Source organism: Pinus tabuliformis, chromosome Q, assembly GCF_031772625.1.
Source record: "Pinus tabuliformis cultivar Carrire ecotype Pingquan chromosome Q, CPIR1, whole genome shotgun sequence".
Taxonomy (NCBI): Eukaryota; Viridiplantae; Streptophyta; class Pinopsida; order Pinales; family Pinaceae; genus Pinus; species Pinus tabuliformis.
Genome location: NC_142296.1, coordinates 1,250,122,590 through 1,250,141,597, shown reverse-complemented (window position 1 = coordinate 1,250,141,597; position 19,008 = coordinate 1,250,122,590).

The window sequence follows — 19,008 nt, the reverse complement described above, 5'->3', positions numbered from 1 at the left end:
GATGGAGGCTAGCACTGGTACAATGGAATTTGTTGATTTTAGTACATAGTACATAATGCCCCGAAGGTAATATGAGGGGGATAGCAGAACCAAAGAAGCCATGTTGAAGAGGAAAGGGATTTGAATATTTGAATGGACCATTTGAAATAGAGGTGCATGCCATTGGCTCTTTAATCGATAAAAGTCAAGTCAGTCAAATCAACGAAACTATGTTGGAGGGTGGATCATGTTTTGCTGACATCCGACCATGTGGGGGTTTACCTGAAGGGCTACCCCATCATGAGTTCTAGAATATCTCACACAAACCCAGGGAATGTAAGGACAATATGCTAGATCACTAGACTTTAAAGTGTATAATTCTTGAAAGTGTGATAATGAGCTAGAGTTCAGAACGCCAAAAACAACCAAGCCAAAGGGGAATAATGATTCCCTTTGCTTGATCTGAAGCAACCAAAAAATGATGAAGGATGGAACCACGATAGACCACTCTCTAGATCACTTTCCTGGAATAGATGTGTTGATGTCGACATAAAGGGGCCTCCTAGAGTTGAGACAATGAGGAGTCCCCAACAAATCCATGAGAATCATATCAATGTCACTGATATAGACTGACACTAGGGATGATGATTAGGAAATAAGAAGACTAGTGGACTTATAACTTCCCTTATCAGAGCATAATATGAAAGTTTGACCTAAAAGTGATTGACATAATTCTAAAATTGATGGTCAATTATAGAGACGAAGGACAAATGTGAGCAAGGCATAATGAATGCAACACATAGAGGAATAATATATTGTAACATGACTGAATGAGATGCTGAATAGACTCCATGGATGCAAAGGCAACTCATCTCTAATCATTTGAACAAGGGTGATTCTATGATGTTGCCACATGAGGAAGGCCCAAAGGGGAACATAAAAACATGATTAAATATTGTTTACTCATGAAAAAACTCTACATAGACTTGAAAGGTGCAAAGATAAAGTGGTGCTAGAGTATGAGTGACTCATAAGGAGAGAATGAATATTAATAAGTGGAAAAGTGAGACTTCATGGAAAAAATGGATTCTTAGTGAAGCTTCAAATTACAAAACATGAAGAGAGATCAATTATATAGCTCAGTGGGAAATTTTCAATGCTATAGAGGACTTGTCAGACTCAGATACGATTTTTTCGTAATGCACAAGTGAAAAAATAGGGTTTTTCATATAAAAGGGATTCTTGCCCCCAATTCCAATTCATTTGAACATTGAGAGATTGTATAATTTGGAGAGAAAGAGGCCCAAAATCTTGGTGAGATCATAACAGAAAAAAATGGCTATTGGAATTTGGATCTGTGATTGTTAACTAAGTGGCCTTACTTGTCTAAAGATGGCCTTACTGCTTCTTGGAAGGATGGTTTGTAGTGAAAAATTAAGGAAATGAAAGACAATGAAAATGAACTACTAGAGGAGGTTTAGAATCATCCTCATCCACCAGGTCAAGCATGGGGATAGGATGGTAAATGTGGCATCACATAGAGTAGAATTTCTAAAGATATGGCATCAATCATCTACAATATTCAATGTGCATATGGCTCGCCAGAGAGACAAGTACGAAAAATTATCCAAGAAATGAAATGATAATACATGATACATGATACCTAGATCATTGGGGTGTACGATGAAACTTATGTTAATCAAGTGAGAAGGTGGCTATGGGTGCCATAATGGCCCTGAACATTATATATTTCCCACCAACATATGATGATGGGGCGACTTATCAGGTATGCAATGGTGGGAATGATGCCCCTATTTGGATGAGTTTATGGAGGGTCATTGTGTTGCAAGTGCTCGAATAAGGGATTTGAGAATCTGGCCTGAGTGACACGAGATCCTCTAGAGGATGATGACTAGATGTAGGGGAATAGGTTCCCCAAAGTTTTGGATATATGGATGTAGCATGTTATGGAAATGCCAAATGTATTCAGAATAGTGGACTGTAAAGAGTTTATATATATGTTTTGGTACATAATTTGATTATGAATGATTGTGTAGTTTTTTCCGTTTGTTATTATGGTTGCCCTCTTATGGGAAAAATGGGTGGATATGGTTTGGAGAAAGGAAACTGTGGAGTTCCAATCTCACATCTTACTGCATATGAGTCAATGAGACTAATATTATTGGTTTACATATGTGGTTTTATCATAACAAAAATTTGCCTCAAATAAAATGAATTGATCCCCACCTAGGTGATATTGTGGTTGGGCAACAACAATGTCTAAAGTTTTGGGTTGTTGATGTAAGATTGAGGAATAATTAAGTTGATCATCCAAAAAGTTATTTGAAGTGATATGGGACTCTAGAGGTTATTCTAAATGGGGAAGAACAGTGGCACTAGTGTCGACACTAGCAGAAAAACTATGAGGGCTGGGAAATTTGTGTTCTCCTCGACTCTCAAATGTTGATACCCCCTTACCCAAACATTTAGTGGTAATGTAATGGCCACAAGGTGGATGTGGATCAAATTTATGTGTTTGAAGTAAGGGGTGATAGAAGCAATCAACATTATGGGATACATGGTTCACATATGCGTCATCAGGAAGAGGAGACAAATGGCTAGTGGATGTAGAATCCACTAATGTCCAGACCAAATATTCTTCAGAGGATGGTTATGAAGAAGCACCTTCAAAACTCCCAAGGAGTCTGAATTCATCGATCCCACAGATGATGAAAAGTAGAGGATGATTATGAAGTTATCCATCATTTCAACATCAGGAGGGGTAATCAAAATAGTGGATTGCAAAGTCTACTATCCTAGTGAGGTATTGGTACGAAGACCTGAAGATATAGAGGAAGGAGAGTCACTCTACGTGACAACTACTTTGCAAAGCACATGGAGTGTATCGTGAAATTATTTAAGATGAGGACAATGATGAGATTAATGTCTATATGTATCACATAAAGCATAAGGGTGGTAAATTCATAATTATTTATTGTTCTTCACAAAATCAGCTAAAGTGACGTTCACCTCCAGATTGTTAGGTTTGGGTTGAATATCAGATTTAGAAGCTAGGCTCTTGACGTGGGAGAGATCAGGGAAATTTTAGTGGCATGGCCATGAACACCACACAAACGACATGGAGGATAAGGCTTTAGTTGTTTAGTTGGAGTGGTGGTTGCTTGGGCTTCCTTATCATTAACCCCCACTTGCATGGCTTTTCCCCCCTCACTAAATTCTTTCACAATAGGAGTAGATTCTTGTTGAGGTTGTTGTACATTTGAAGAAAAGGATAGGGTCGTAGGAATAAGTTGAACCAGATTTAAAGGCGTGTAAGGTTTGAGCTATTCAGGTGGAGTGTTTGCAGGAGGATCACTATACCAAATTGGGATCCCCAAAGTCATGTTAGGGAGACTCAACATAGCCATTACAAGAGTAGAAAATATTCCTGGTAGCGGGAATAATAAAAGTATCTAACCAAAGGGCTAATGACCTGGGGAAATTCCTCCTAGTGGAGGATTTTTTAGAGGAAATCCTCCTGAAGGGAAATGGTCTGGAGGAATTGTTCCTAAATGACACACTAAGTCTTGGGCAACATATTGATGAGGAGTTGGTTGTTGGGAAGATGTACCAAAATTCTTATTTGTGGCTCGTGACAATTGAATCATGCAAACACTTGAATATTTAGGATTATATGAAACAAGTGGTCGGACATAATAAGCCCCATGAAACATGGAATATTATACTCTTGGGGAAACATCGGTCAAGGTAGATGTGGTCTTGAATACTGCAATTGATGAAATGATGTTTGGAGGAGAAGTTTGGGATAGAGGGTTATAATAATTAAGCTAATTGATAGTGACAATATTTCCATTATGAGGAAAGCACATCTTACAAAATATAGAAGATGTGATAGATGAAATAGGGAACATATAACTATGACCAAGAAAAAGGTTATATTATAAAGGGGCATCGATCACTTCGATATCGATTATGACCATTTTTCCAACAATAGTGATGTGTCAATTTCGATATAAACCAAGAGGTTGTGAGGGGTTACTGTTCCATGAATGAATTTTTATGGTTGATGGTGACATTTTGGGGGATCCAAGTTGCTTCGATACACTAGCGGCCATCACACAAATGGAGGAACCATCATTGACTATAAATTGTTGAAGTGTGTCATTTTTTATAGAGACTAGTGTCTAAAAGGAAATGGAGGAGGGGAGGGAAGGATGATCTGCTTTATAAATATCAAATATGACCATATGATCATCAAAAGGATCCAGAGTTCCCAAAGAAAACAATAGATATTTTCATTGGGATTGGCACATCTAGAGGGCCTCCAGTGTTGACATGGGAACAAGAGATTATGTTAAGTCATCTAGTATACTAGAGGTGAGGGCGACTCGAGAACTAGAAGAATTTTGATGCAATGTTACTTTAGTAATATTAGGTTGAACCTCTGACTTAGGTTGAGGTATCTATATGGTAACATTTGGTGATGAAATGGGCTCAATGGAAACTTTAGGTTGAGAATCAGTCATTGACTTGTCAGGAGGACTCTCATATAGGTGTGACTGAGTTAGGAGATTGATATCTCTGGAATTCATCATGAGAATTTGATAATTTCCATTCCCATGTTGGATAGGTTGAGGAGCTGTAGGATTCTTTCCAACTTGGGTAGCCACATATCCTTGGTGAGGGAATGGGTTAGTAAGCATTGTTGACTACATGGAAGGAGGATAGATTGAGTGATGGGTTACTTCCTTCTAAATGTATCTTCTTGAGCTTTGCATGCTTAGCTTATCTGAGGGAGAAGGGAAATTCATGAGTGTAATGGTCATAAGTCCCACAACAAGCCCAAAGTTTATTGGCTCTAAGAGCCTCTTTTTTCTTTGGTTGTTCAACCTATTACTGAGTTATGAGATTGCATTAATCACCCTTTTTGGAATTCATTTGTCTTCCTTGGTTTCCTTGATTACCCCGAGAGGGTTGATTCTAGTTATCTTTCCCCTTGTTCCTTCTCTTTGGGTTAGGGGAAATCATAGCACTCTACTGAGAATGTAATTGACTATGTGGAGGTAATTATTGTTGCACCAAGGATTGTTGGAGCATGTAAGGTTGAGGTGTTGGTGTCATTGGGGTTGGAGTACTAGACGGTGCATGAGTCATAAAGGTAACATTTGGTAACCAATTTGAGCAATAGTTGGTCATGGCATTGGTTGATGCGAATGGGAAAATAAATATGAAACTATTGTACCTTGGTAAGTGTTGGTGTGTGAGGAATCAGGAGGGGGATAGGTGTAAGTGGAATTGGTCCCCCCTGGGGTTGACTGTATCTCGCAGGAGATTAAGAATATGGTGATGGGTGTGATTAAGAGGGGGATATAACAATACTATTGGCGACATAAGATGCCCCTAGTGGATTAGCAACACCAGGCCTAGGAAAATCAAGAAGGATAGTATGAACATAACCTAACTAGGCATATATCATATCACATTTCAAGGCTATTTGGAGAGCTTCTTCCTTAGTTTGTGAGAAGTGACATATGGCATATTTAGCTATGGGGGCTAGGAGATTTCTCAGAAACCAATCCATATAGATGTGGACCTCAAACTCGGGAGGCTTACAAAGGCTCCTCCTTTTGTATTATTCTTGTACATGGTCAGAAACATAAGTTGAAGAAGTTTGATATAAAGAAGTCAAAATTTTGGTGCCAATGTCATATCGAAGAGGTAGTTGAAAATATAATTTGAAGGCATTGGAAAAAGTTACAAAGGTGGAAGGAGAGGCATGCAGTTGTTTGACATACGACTTGGCGACAACTCTAGTTATAGTGCATTGGAAGAGATGAAGATGAATGGGGTCCTCAGTAATGGAGTTGCATGAGCACCACATGTGGAAAGTGAAAACATGATTGGTATGCTATTCTTAAGGATTCCTTTCAAAATTGGGGATGTCTAAGGGAAGTTTAGTTGGAATGGGAGGCCAATTTTGGTCATGGAGAAGTGGGTCATAGATAAGCTGATTTAAGTTGGGGAGGATCAAAGCAGCCATGTAGGTCAGGAGGTTGATTAGCATCCACACCTAAAGAGGTTATGATATTTCCTCCTTGAGGGTTACCCTACTTAGGACTTTGGTTTTCACTACAACAATAACGCCTAACATGGTAGCGGTGTGGGGTTGGGAGGATGCGAAATTAGAGGAAGGACTAGAATATTTTGAAAAATGAGAGTGTGTATGTGGACTCGGTGGTAGAGTGGATCGAGGGACCCTAAATCATCAAGAAAGGTTGATAGGATATCCTAAAAGAAACTGGGGGAAAATGCCATGAAGTCTCTGGGACAATAGGCTAGGCAGTGGGGGTGTCAAGACAAAATAAGAACTGTGAAGGCTAAAGGGTAAGAAAGAGAGTAACAAACAATAAGCAAACACCTAGTGCAGTGGTTCCAAGTGTAAATTATCTATAATGGTATGCTACTCTAATCTAGGCAAGCACGTCCTATCAAATAAAAGTGACATCTAACTTGAAGGTGGTCTAAATCCTCAAACAAGTCCTAGTTCTACTATTTTAGACGCCCTTCCAAAAGACTTCTTACTTTATGGGGTCTGATGTCTGCAAGAACAGTTGTCTAGGGGAACGTAACATACATGAGTTTTTTCTGCCCATAACCACCCTTATAGGATGTTTTTCTAAGATTGGCCATTAAGGTTACCTTCATCCCATTAGGGCGGTTGAATCCTGAGCTTCTTGGTAGTCTGTCAATAATGCGCAACTCCATGAAAGATAGATACATTTTTAGGAAATGTGCTTTCTTTGGATATCACTTTCCTACATTGTGCTTTTCTTATTTCATATCCCTTAGAGTGAAATTATAGTTCATAACCTTGATCACACTTTTTACTTACACTCAACAAATTTTCCTTGAAACCATCAACATATAAGACATTTTGATCTTTATTCTTTTCATTGAGATTGACTATCTCTTTACCTCTTATTTCCATTGGTGCATCATTTTCCAAAGTGTCACTTCCTCCTTTGTCTTCTCTTAAGGATATAAATTTAATCTTGTCCCTTGCCATGTAAATTGAACATCCACTATCCATATATCATTAACTTTCTTGATTATGAGCATAGAATACAAATCCAAATTCCTTAAACATTTCGATTTACTTGTTCTACTTCTTATTTTATCATTGTTGATGCCTAGAAGGGTTCATTAATATATTTAAAAATTCACTTTCTTTGTGCCCAAATGGGTTCCGAATATAACATTTAATTTCATCCAAGAGAAGATCCAATACATTCTTCTTATAAGGATTACAAAATATGATCATTAAGTATTGAATATATCTAACACTTTCATTTCTTATATATCTATAGGTTCTATAATCTATGGCCTTATGGCCAAATTTATGACATGAAAAACAATAGACATACGAGATATTTGGGTACCCAAAAGTGTATAATCTTTGTGGAGGAGTGACTGTTTTGAATTATTTATGTTTTTCTTGCTTCTTCAGTAGATTAGTTCTACTATACATTTCCAAGATGATAGTGTCATTAATTTATTTACTTTTCCTTTTATAGGTATGTTGGCTTATTTTGGTGATTCTTCCTTTGAGTGCACTTAGATAGCTCATATGTTCTTATTTTTCTAGAGATGTTTTACTTGAATATCCTTTCAAGATCTCGGGAATCTCTTTCTAACATAGACCTATCTTAATTGTTGTTGGTCTCTAATTGCTAAGGATTTATCGAGGGTTTAAGATCCACTTCAAATTTAGATAAGTCTTGATATTTTATTAAATATATTACATCTTAAAGTAGCTCACAATTTATTTCCCATTATGTCAACTGATTTGAAAGGATTTATTATCTTCCCTTTTCTTGCTCAATTGTTTCATTCAAATAGATGATTTTTTTTTTTTTAATCTCTCTTTTCATATTTCTTTGATAGTTCACCTTTTTGGAAATCATTTTTGTCTTCAAATATTTCACAAATATTTTTCTTATATTTGAGCTATTTTATCATAGTTTCTTCAATTCTTTTTGTTTCTTTTAGTTGAAAATTTTGGAGATTGATTTCCTCTTTATCAGAACAATGATTTTCTCTTTTTATTTAGCAGTTTTTCTTTCAAGTTCCTATTGTTTCTTATATTTTTATTTACTTCATTCAAATCGCTGACCAGGTATCCTTCAAGGCCAACTCCACATTTTCCATCCTCCTTGGAGTTCGGCTTATCTCTATAGATATGTTTAGCTTCTATGAACATAAGAAAGAATTCATATAACTATTCTTTGTATGTTTGTTCATCACTATATTTTGATGAGCAACTATCTTCTTTGGAATATAATAATTTTTCTCTTCTAAGATATTCCTTTCTTCTATTTTTTAAATTTACTTCCATTATTATATTCTCTATCCTTCTCTTGATCTTATACTTTAGAATAAGTATAGTGTGAAGAAAAATTACCTATTCTACCGTAGTCAAATAATTTTAGAGGTAACTTGCCTTTATACTTTCCAAATCCCCTTTGCATCTTTCTAACAAATTGGGGTACATCTAATTCTCATTCATGACATGGGAATTCTTGAAGTTCATTTTCATTATTTAGTACTTTGAAGGTAGCTTCCTTGGGTTCTATCCTTTCTTTTTTAAATCCTCATTTCACAGGCTATAATAATTCCATGTAATTCTTCCATTTTCAATTTTCCTAGTTCCTTCATCTCTTTAATGGCTGGGATCTTGGAATTGAATCTCGTAGGAATAGATCTTGATAATTTTGTAACAAATATTGTTCTTATACTAAACATAGGATGAATGAATTGGAACTCAGTAAACTCAAAATACAACATGGCATGGATTCATCTCAAAAAGATGAAAGAGTGTCAAGCACATCAAACTCTAGCAATTTAAAAAATGACATTGATGCTAAGGTGAGTCAAAGCCCGAGTTTAGATTTGATTGTAGGAATTATAAATGAAGACAATAATTCAATAAACCCTATTGATATTTTCTTTCTAGAATCTTGGTTTAACAACCTATTAAATACAGGAAACAATAATTATATAATAAAAAATAAGGATAATTTAAATATGAATAAGGATAATTCAAATATTATATGAGCAACATAAGCACTGACTACAACAATTCGAAGTCCAAAATCATAAAGACATCAGGAAATGTAAATAACTGCATTGGCACTAATTATTTAAGATTTTGTGACATAGATTCTAAGGTGAGAAGAATCCAAAGCTTGTGTTGATATTAAAATACAAGAAACATGATCAAATACAACAATTTGATAAACCCCATAGTGATCTCATTCATAGAATCCGAGTCTAGCCTATTGAATGAAAGTAGAAATAAATTTTGGTTGTACAAATGGAAACAACAAAAAATATAGTGACAAGAATAAGGATAACATGGATATCGGCAGCAACAATCTAAATACAAGAAGCCCTAGCCCATATTACATCCATTAAATTGAGAGAAATGTTTTTAAGGATAATAATTTATTAATAATTATTCATGGGGGAATAATTCAAGAAACAATTATGGTGGCAGTAATGAGAACAAGTTGAATGTGAACAACATTTATTTCAATATAAGGAACCTTGAGAAGCTGAGAAGTAATAATAAAAAGGTAATCCACCTATCTAATAACCATCTAAGAAAATATGAAATCAACGTCCTCAATAAGGAGCTTAACTTCCATTTCTCACAAACACATTCCAATGGGAAACATGATATTTTTTTATTATATATGAAATTGAAACACTGAGAGAATGATGAAGATAAATAGAAAATAAGATAGCATTTCAATCATTCTAAAAAAGGCCGAAACACCAAAAAATAACTTGAGCAAGTGTGAATTGTCATCTTTGAACAAGATAAAGAATAATAATAACATTGTAATGCTGAAAGAGACCAAACGAGGTGCCATAGAAATTATAGATAAAGAGAGATACCTAAATAAAATGAAGTACCACCCCAGTTATCGAAGCTACAGGAAATTAGACAAAAACCCCATCTATAAGGTCATTAAGTATGTTAAGAAATTAATCAAAGATTCCAATATCTATGAAAGAATGAAGAAACAACTTCTCCAACCATTGAGATAATGCCAAGAATATATAGTCTCCTAAAGGTTCATAAATATGGGGTTCCCTTCAAACATATTATGAATAACATTGGTTCCGTCACGTATGGATTGGCCAAGTATGTGGTTGAAATATTAAGTCCCCTTGTTGGAAACACCAAATCTAGCAAATATTCTTATGACTTTGTTACAGTCATCAAGAATGAAAAAGGTAGAAAAGGATGAATTAATCATTAGTTTTATGTGGTTTCATTATTCCCCACAATTCCCTTATAAAATTTGATCGTGTTTCTCTATTAGGTATCTGACACTAAAACAACCAAACATGTTGAGGGTTTTCTATTCTCAACATTCTTTATCTTCGAAGGTGAATCATATGAGAAATTCATAGGTGTCGCAATGGACTCCCCACTATCTCCTATTGTAGCTAAGATCTACATGGAAACATTTGAAGAGAAGGAAATAGAGTCCTACCCACTAAAAATAAGAATATAGAAATCGTACATTGACGATACTAATGTTAAATGGAAGCATGTTAAAGAGTAACACAATAAAGTTCTAGAACATTTGAATGGTAGATCAGATAAAAAAAAGTTCACAATGGAACTTGAAGACAATAAATGTATTCCCCTTATGAACGTATTAGTTACAAGACATAAGGATGAGACCTTGGGATAATAGGTTTCTAGAAAAAGACACATATTGACACTTATGTACATGCAAAATCTCATCATTACCGAGATCAAAATTTTAGGATCCTCAATACCTTGGCTTTAATGGATTTTAGGATATTTGATAACACTTCGATCAATAATTACACCACATTACTAACATATTTATAAATATTCGATACAAAAATAGAGAAATTTTAAAGTCATCAAGTGATAAAAAAAGAAGATGGACCCCTCACATAAACCAATAAATTTTCAACCTTCCAACAAGACATCACACCTTCAATACATTTGTGGTGTGACATATAGAATAGATAAATATTCAGAAAAAAGGAATATATGTTTTTCATATTCAAACCATTAAAAACAATAAAACACAAAATGAAACATGTTGAACACAACATTAAACCACATCAACTCAAAAGAGCTTATAAAATCAATTGTGCATGTGGGAAGAGATATACTGGTGAAACTAGGAGATATTTTAAAGAAAGAATAGAGGAGCATGGAGATGACATCAAAATCAATGCTCCTGGAGGGTTTTTATGTTTAGGTTCATGTGAAAGTTGTCATATGGTACATCTAGTGTTTGGTAGGGTCATCATAAAAGGGTAAAGGTCATAATTCCATTTGTGTAGAGGTCATCATTTTATAATTGAGTCATTTGAGAGTTTTACAAACTTCCACAACAACTCTAGTTCAACAAACCCATAATTAGCTACGAAAGTCCTTGATAGTTCCCTAGTAAAATGGTCCATCCTAACACTTGTCTCTCTACGAAAGTCAGCTACTGTGTAACGACATTATTTTAAATGAGTGTTAGTGATGTTAGAGTTGTGTTGACTCATAAACTACCTTTATCCTTGTGACATCCACTTCTTTTCATTCACTCTTACCTCTCCTTTTGCATTTTATTCCATCTGCTACTTTCAAAAATTCACGAGTGTTGTTGATGTAATAGGGTTTTGCATTGTCAAAAATGAGTCTAGCCATCAGATGAGTTTGGTCTAGGTGTTCTCAAATTTATTTGCATGTAAAGGGGAAGATGCTAACAAGCAACTTCTGACATGTTACAACCATAACACAAACATAAATTCATGAGAAGAGCAAGAGGGTTAAGAATCTGGACTTCTCACAAGAAGAATATTGTTTCATCTTTAGGCCAAGGAAACCTATCACAAGATCAATGCAACAAGTTGAAAGGATGCCAGAAGTACCTTTAGAAAAAATTAGAGCCAACAAAGAAAATACATGGAAAAGAAACTATGCAAGAGAAAATCCAAGAAGAAGTATTACAAGAATAGTTAAGGGAGGCATTAAGAATCATGAAAACTAAAAAAACTTAGAATTTTGGAACTTTCGTAACAACTGCCAATAATGAAGCCGAGAATTTGCTACGAAACTGTTGTAGCTTTCCATGGAGGTTAAGGTTGGTCTAAAGTTCAACAAAGGTAATTATAAAGGCCTATGTTTAGCTTATAAACATTAAAGAAGACCTCAAAACCAACAGAGAAAGAAAAAAGGTAGAATAAGAGTTTTTTTTAAGTTTCTACCAAAGTTTTTTATGAAACTGTTGAAAACGTTGTTTTTGCTACGAAATCATAAAAACTATATTTTTCTGCCTTTTTGAAGATTTTGAATATCAGATATCGAAGCTCTAGATGGATTATAGATGATAAAGGGTGTCCATTTCATCATGTTAAACTCCTTTTTTTTAGCATGCTAAGTTAGCACATAGCCAAATCAACATAATAGCCATCTCATTAAGACAATCAGCAAAAAAGGAAATTTAATTGGTGTCTATCAATAGGTTGAATATGTAATGACACTCGAGAAAATCTAGCATTGAGTTGGGATCAGTTATCTACATCAACAGAAAGTGGTTATAACTTTAAATCGAGTAGAGTCCTAGTTGAATTCCAACTATTGTAAAACAAAAAATCCCTATGAGGACTCTGTTAGTTAGAAGAAAAGTAGGAATAGGTCTCTCGAATAGTGGATCAAATTTGGCCCATGTAGCAAGATAATGTAAAGAGATATTTTCTCTATAAATAAGTAAGTTTTCAACTTTGAGAGGGGTTGATTGAGAATGTGAGAAAGACCACATTTTGTATTTTTTTTCACATTAATAAGAAGTACAGTTGCAACATACTCTATTTTTAACCTGAGATTCAATTTGGTTTCATTCCATCCCTTCATGTTTTTATATTATTATCAGTTTTCATAGCTTGTTTGATTACTTGGAATTCAATGTCATATTTCTTCAACTTCCTTCAAATCTATTGTGTCTTACTGTAAAAGTTTAATTCACTCCATTTCAAAGCCAAAAATGCCTCAACTTCCTTTAAACAATGTTGTTTGTAATTTATTTTATTTAGTTGACTCCATGCCCAATGGTGATTGTCATCACACTCTTTCACCTGGAAAATCACATGAAAAAACAAAGTTCGTCATCTAAACTTTGAGTTCTATACAGTCAATTTTAGAACTATTTTGAGAGAGCCCTCTCATGCTAGAAGGGCTAACTTCTAGCTACAAGGGGTTTGAAATATTTATGTTGGGTTGAAGGTTGACACAACCCAATCCTTTCTAGTCCAATGATAACATTTTGGTGCATCTGTTGGGAGTTGAAAAGCTCCATTTCCCATATTTTCATTGAGTATCCTCATTCTGATTGTCGAGGGTAACATGAAATCATAGTTTTCTGAAGGGTTGATGGAGAATGTGAAGAACTGACCTTTTGTAATATTTTGATCCTTTAATAGAAAAATTTGCAGCAACTTTGTTTTTGTACCTGAGATTCATGTCATGGATTTCATGTGTTTTTATCATGTTGTTTCCAGTTTTACATAGTGTCCTGATTACTTGGAAATCTTGTCAAACTACTCCAATTTCCTTCATTTGCTATGTATGAATGTGGATGTTAATTTGATATCAGTTTCAAAGCTATAGATGCCTCAGCTTCCATCAAACACTGTTATTGGTCATAGTTTGTTTTAATTTGACTCCATGCCCAATGGTGGTAGTCATCACATTTTTCTTCACCTAAAAAACCACAAAAACAGATCAGAGTTAGTCATTTGTTGTTTGAATTGGTTCAAGTAAATTTGATAAGTGTTTTTGAGAGAGCCCTCTTAGATTGGAAGGGTTAACTTCTAGTCCAAGTGGTATAAAATAGTTACACTAGGTTAAAGGTTGAGGGAACCCAATTCTTCCTAGCCTAGTGATAACATCTTGCATAACATTCCCTCCACACCAAGCAACCCAACTTCCTGAAAGACACCACAATCATCTCAAAGGAAGATAACTACTTCAAATGAAAATTTAGAGAGCCTATGGAGATATTAAGACATCCAAAAAGGCTCAATTGAGATGGTGGAATCAAGGTTAATAGGAACTGGATCCCTGTTATATATCAACTCTATGGTTAGTTACATCCCTTATAGTTCAATATTAATATTAATAAAATTAAATGTAATATTATTACTCACATCAGAGTCTCAAAATTAATAATACTACTCTATCAGTAATGGTATTTCTTCCTTTGTGACTATTATAATTTTTTCATTTATGGTACTTTTCTATTCATTATGACTTTAATCATATTACATTAATATATTAATTTGTTGTTGTATTATGTTAACATTAATACACCAATACTAATATACTAATATGTTAGTTTATTATATTAATATACTAATATTAATTCAATAATCTATTAATATATTACATTAACATATTATTTTATTACATCAATATTAATATATTAATACATGAATATTATTATGCTAACCTATTAGTATATTATTAAGTTATTAATAATAGTATAGGTTTTAACCCTGTATAGAAATTACTTGCAAGCCAATTCTTTAAAATTAAGAAATATACAATGACAAGAAGTTAAAAAATATACATAGATATTTTCTCCTCGAACCCAAAACAAGGAAAACCATATTGAGTTTTCATTATATTCCTTTCAATTTTACAATACATTATATACATGTTGAAACATTCATAAACCCCAATCCATTAACCTTATATTAGAACAAAATCGTACTTACCTTGAATAGATCTACAAAATACCATGGGCAAAATCATCATGTCCAAAAACCATGTGCAAAACAATGGGTAGGTCTCCCCACCATCCTTGGGTCATGGAATGAATATAACACATACACAACATTCTCCCACTTGTTTTTTCTTTCCATACAAGGGGGTGCAAGTGTGTATAGTCATTGGTCAAGGGCTACGATGCCCATTATTTCTCTACACCAAGAAAACTTCTTAGTTCTCATAAAAATTTTCAAAGCATATCCAACATTCTCTAAAGTTTCCACCTTTACTATCAACACCTTTTTGTCTTCAACCATATCCCTCATAAAGTGATACTGAACATCAATGTACTTTGTCTTTGAATGATAAGGAAGTTTATTTGCAAAGAAAAATTGCACTTTGGCTATCATAGTATATCCTTATATCTTGTTGTACCAACCCCATACTTAAACACAATCTTTGCAAACAAAATGATTCCTTGCTTGCATGAGTGGCTTCCATTTACTCATCCTCTCCAGTTGAAAGTGCCACTGCAAACCTTCTCTTTCTCATCCAGCTGACCACTCCTTCAAATACGTTAAACACATAGCCACTTGTAGATTTTCTCTAATCTAGATCTCCAAACTAGTGTACACCGACAAAAGCCACATGTGTCCAACGGATTATCCAATATAGGCCTTCCTTGGTAGAAAAACCATCGTCACTAGTGCAACACAAATACCTGAATACTCGCTTCATTGTTATCCAATTCTCCTTCCCTAGTTTACACATAAAATTTCTCAGTACTCCTACTACATGTGCAATGCCTGGTCTAGTACAGGAAATTTTATACATTAGGCTACCAAATACACTCACATATGGAACACATGACATGTCCCCTTCCTCTTTATGTGTCTTGGGACACTATTGAACAGATAATTTGACACCTATAGGAATAGTAACCTTCACCAGTTTACTATCCTACATATAAAACCTCTGCAATATTGTCTCAACATACTTGCTTGGTTTAACCAAAGCTTCCTCTTTGTCTGATATCATTTAAGTTCATACCCAAAATATAGTTTGTAGCACCAGGATCCTTCATGTTGAGTTTAAAGGACAATTGGGCCTTTAAATCCTACAAAGTTTCTCTATCATTTCTAATGAACAACATATCATCCACATACAAGACCAAATAAATAACACAGTCAAAAATTAATTTAAAATACACAAAATGATCTACTTTTCTCCTTATCAATCCAATTCCTTGTATATATGTATCAAATTTTTCATACTACATCGTTGGTGACTACTTTAACCCATACAAAGTCTCTTTTAATCTGCATACTAGTTTTTTCTTACCCTTCATCACAAAGCCTTCTTTTTGCTTCATGTAGATATCTTATTCCATATCCCCATGAAGAAATGATGTCTTCACATCCATATGTTCTACCTCAAAATCAAAATAAGCAACAACAAATAAAAGTAATCTTATAAAAGGTAACTTGACAAAAGGAGGAAAAATATCACCGAAATCAATTCCTAGCACCTAGGAGTAACCTTTTTCTACCAACCGAGCATAATATTTCTCCATCTTGCATTTTGCATCAATCTTCTTCTTAAACACCCATTTTATATAAATGGCTTTCCTTCTAGTAGACAAATCCACCAAATCCCAATCCTCATTTATGTTCTAGGATGCCATTTCTTCAACCATGGCCTTTTTCCAAAGTTTTCCATCCTTTGAATACACTTCCTCCCTGACAGTTCTGTGATCATCATGAGTAATAGATAATGAAAAATTTGCACAAATTGTACATGGGCTATGCCTCTCTAGATGAATTTTATTTCAATCTTATCTCCTCAAAACCATAGTGTGTGGCTCCCCCTCTTCTAATTGACATTCTTCTGTAGAGTTTGATTCTTCCTTATTTAGTTCAAACTTGATATCCTCTCATTCCTTTTCCTTTGTTTGGAATTCATGTTTAATAAAATATTTTAGTTCTCTAAACAACACATCTTGACTATACAAAACCTTCCTAGTTTATGTTTTCCAAAGCTTGTAAACTTGTAAACCATCCTTATACCCAATAAGATGCACTTTTCATATTTACTATCTAGCTTGGTTCTTTTTTCCTTCAGGAAATATACATATGGATCACAACCAAATACCTTGAGATGTGAGAGAGAGGGTTTCTTACCATTCCACACCTCATGTGGAGTCTTATCCTCCAATGCTAATGAAGGTGATATGTTAATCAGGTAACATGCAGTATCCACAGGCTCTGCCCAGAATTATTGCCGTAATCCAACACCACTGAGCATGATTCTTACCTTTTCCATCAATGTACTATCAATTCTATCTACAGCTCCATAATGCTAAGGTGTGTATGAAGTAGTATTTTGTTGAGCTCTATCACACTTAATATAGAAGCCTTCAAATTCCTTCTTGTAGAACTCTCCACCATTACCTCTCCTCAACACCTTGATCTTCTTCTCTGTTTGATTTTCCGCTAGAACCTTAAATTCTTTAAACATGTCGAAGACATTATATTACTTCCTCAAGAAATATATCCATGTATTCCTCAAGAATTCATCTATAAACAGATGTAGTATATAGACATTCCCAATGATGAAACCAATAATCTCCAAAACACATCATTGTCCTCAAGCTCTAATATCCCTTTCTCTGTCTTGGCATATGAGGGGAAACTCACCCAATTATGCTTCCCATATACACAATGCTCACAGAAATTAAAATCCAAATAAAAAGTAGACAAACCTTCTATGATATGATTACCATGCAGTATTCAAATTAACTTCTCTCCAATGTCCCATACTTTGATGCCATAACATAGTATTTTCACTAGAAACTACAAGATTTTCTACTCCACTATTAGGAACCACTGAATTGTTACACTCATCAATAATATTATTGTCTAGAAAATTGTATAGAGTTATAATATAAAATCCCCTCATCAATGCTAGTGCTCCTCAAATCATCTTGTAACTATCTTTCGCGAACATTATTTTTATACATGCATCATCAATCTTGCTTATAGAAGTCAAATTTCTAGCCAATATAGCATATACAAATTACTAGGTAGTGTTCTAGTCATTCCACCTTGAAACTTTAAGTTAAATTTTCCATGTCCTATGATTTTGGTATTCCTATCGTCACCAAGGAAGACATCACCACAATCATATTTCTCATACTTGCATATAACCAATCCCTATGGGCAGTCATGTGAAAGGATGCACCTGAGTCAACCAACCATGCCTCATGCTCTACATATCACCGGTTCCCTCTCCTTTCTTAGGAGTTCAATATCTACTGTCCTTTTTGTAGTGCCCTTCTTTTCCATATTTTCTAGAATAAATTTATAGCTTTTCCTGAGATTTAGATCTACATATATATTTAGATATGTTAATTTTTAAACTCGGTGACAAATTCCCGCTATGGTAATATATTACTCTTCTCAAGAGGACCAATTTTGACTTTTGAAGCACTCAATTTGGACAAGGGAAAGTGTAATTATGAAGAAAAGCCCACATATGCACATTTGGACACATTGTCCCTAACAGGAACTTGGTCACCATTGAAAGACTATAAATACAATTGACCTCAAGTTCATTGGGTCATCACCAAGAATAATATTCTTCTCTTCTTCATTGCTTGGTTGACATAGGTCTAAGGTTGGTTTTAGGAAATTGGTTCGTACAACTCCCAAATTATAGGGTTTGAAGCTCCCCCATGTTTTAGGTTTTTGGTTTTTGACTACAAGCTGCACACAGGAAATTTTAGCTATAACCGCCGGATAGTAGGCTCAAGGGTGTAGTTTCAAGTTCTCAACCGCATCCATCCTTCTTCCTCCATAGGGTTGGGATCTAAGGCTAAATTTTTACATTTGACCATAGTTGACTGAAGACATTACAAGTTGACTTAGATCTAGGATGATGTTGATAGGCCTCCAAATTAGACATAAATTAATTCCTATCTGACCAACCTTCAACACATTAAACCTCTCTTTTTGCATTAGATGAAATATTTTAACTTTAATATTTTCATTAGGAAGGTTTAGAGATAATTTCATATTTGTGCCTAACATTGTCTATTTTTGTAGAATATTGTGAGAATATTAGCCATATTATGATGATTTGGAGGAGGACATAATGTAGGGACTTGCTCCCTACTATAGGAGGATCAATATTGG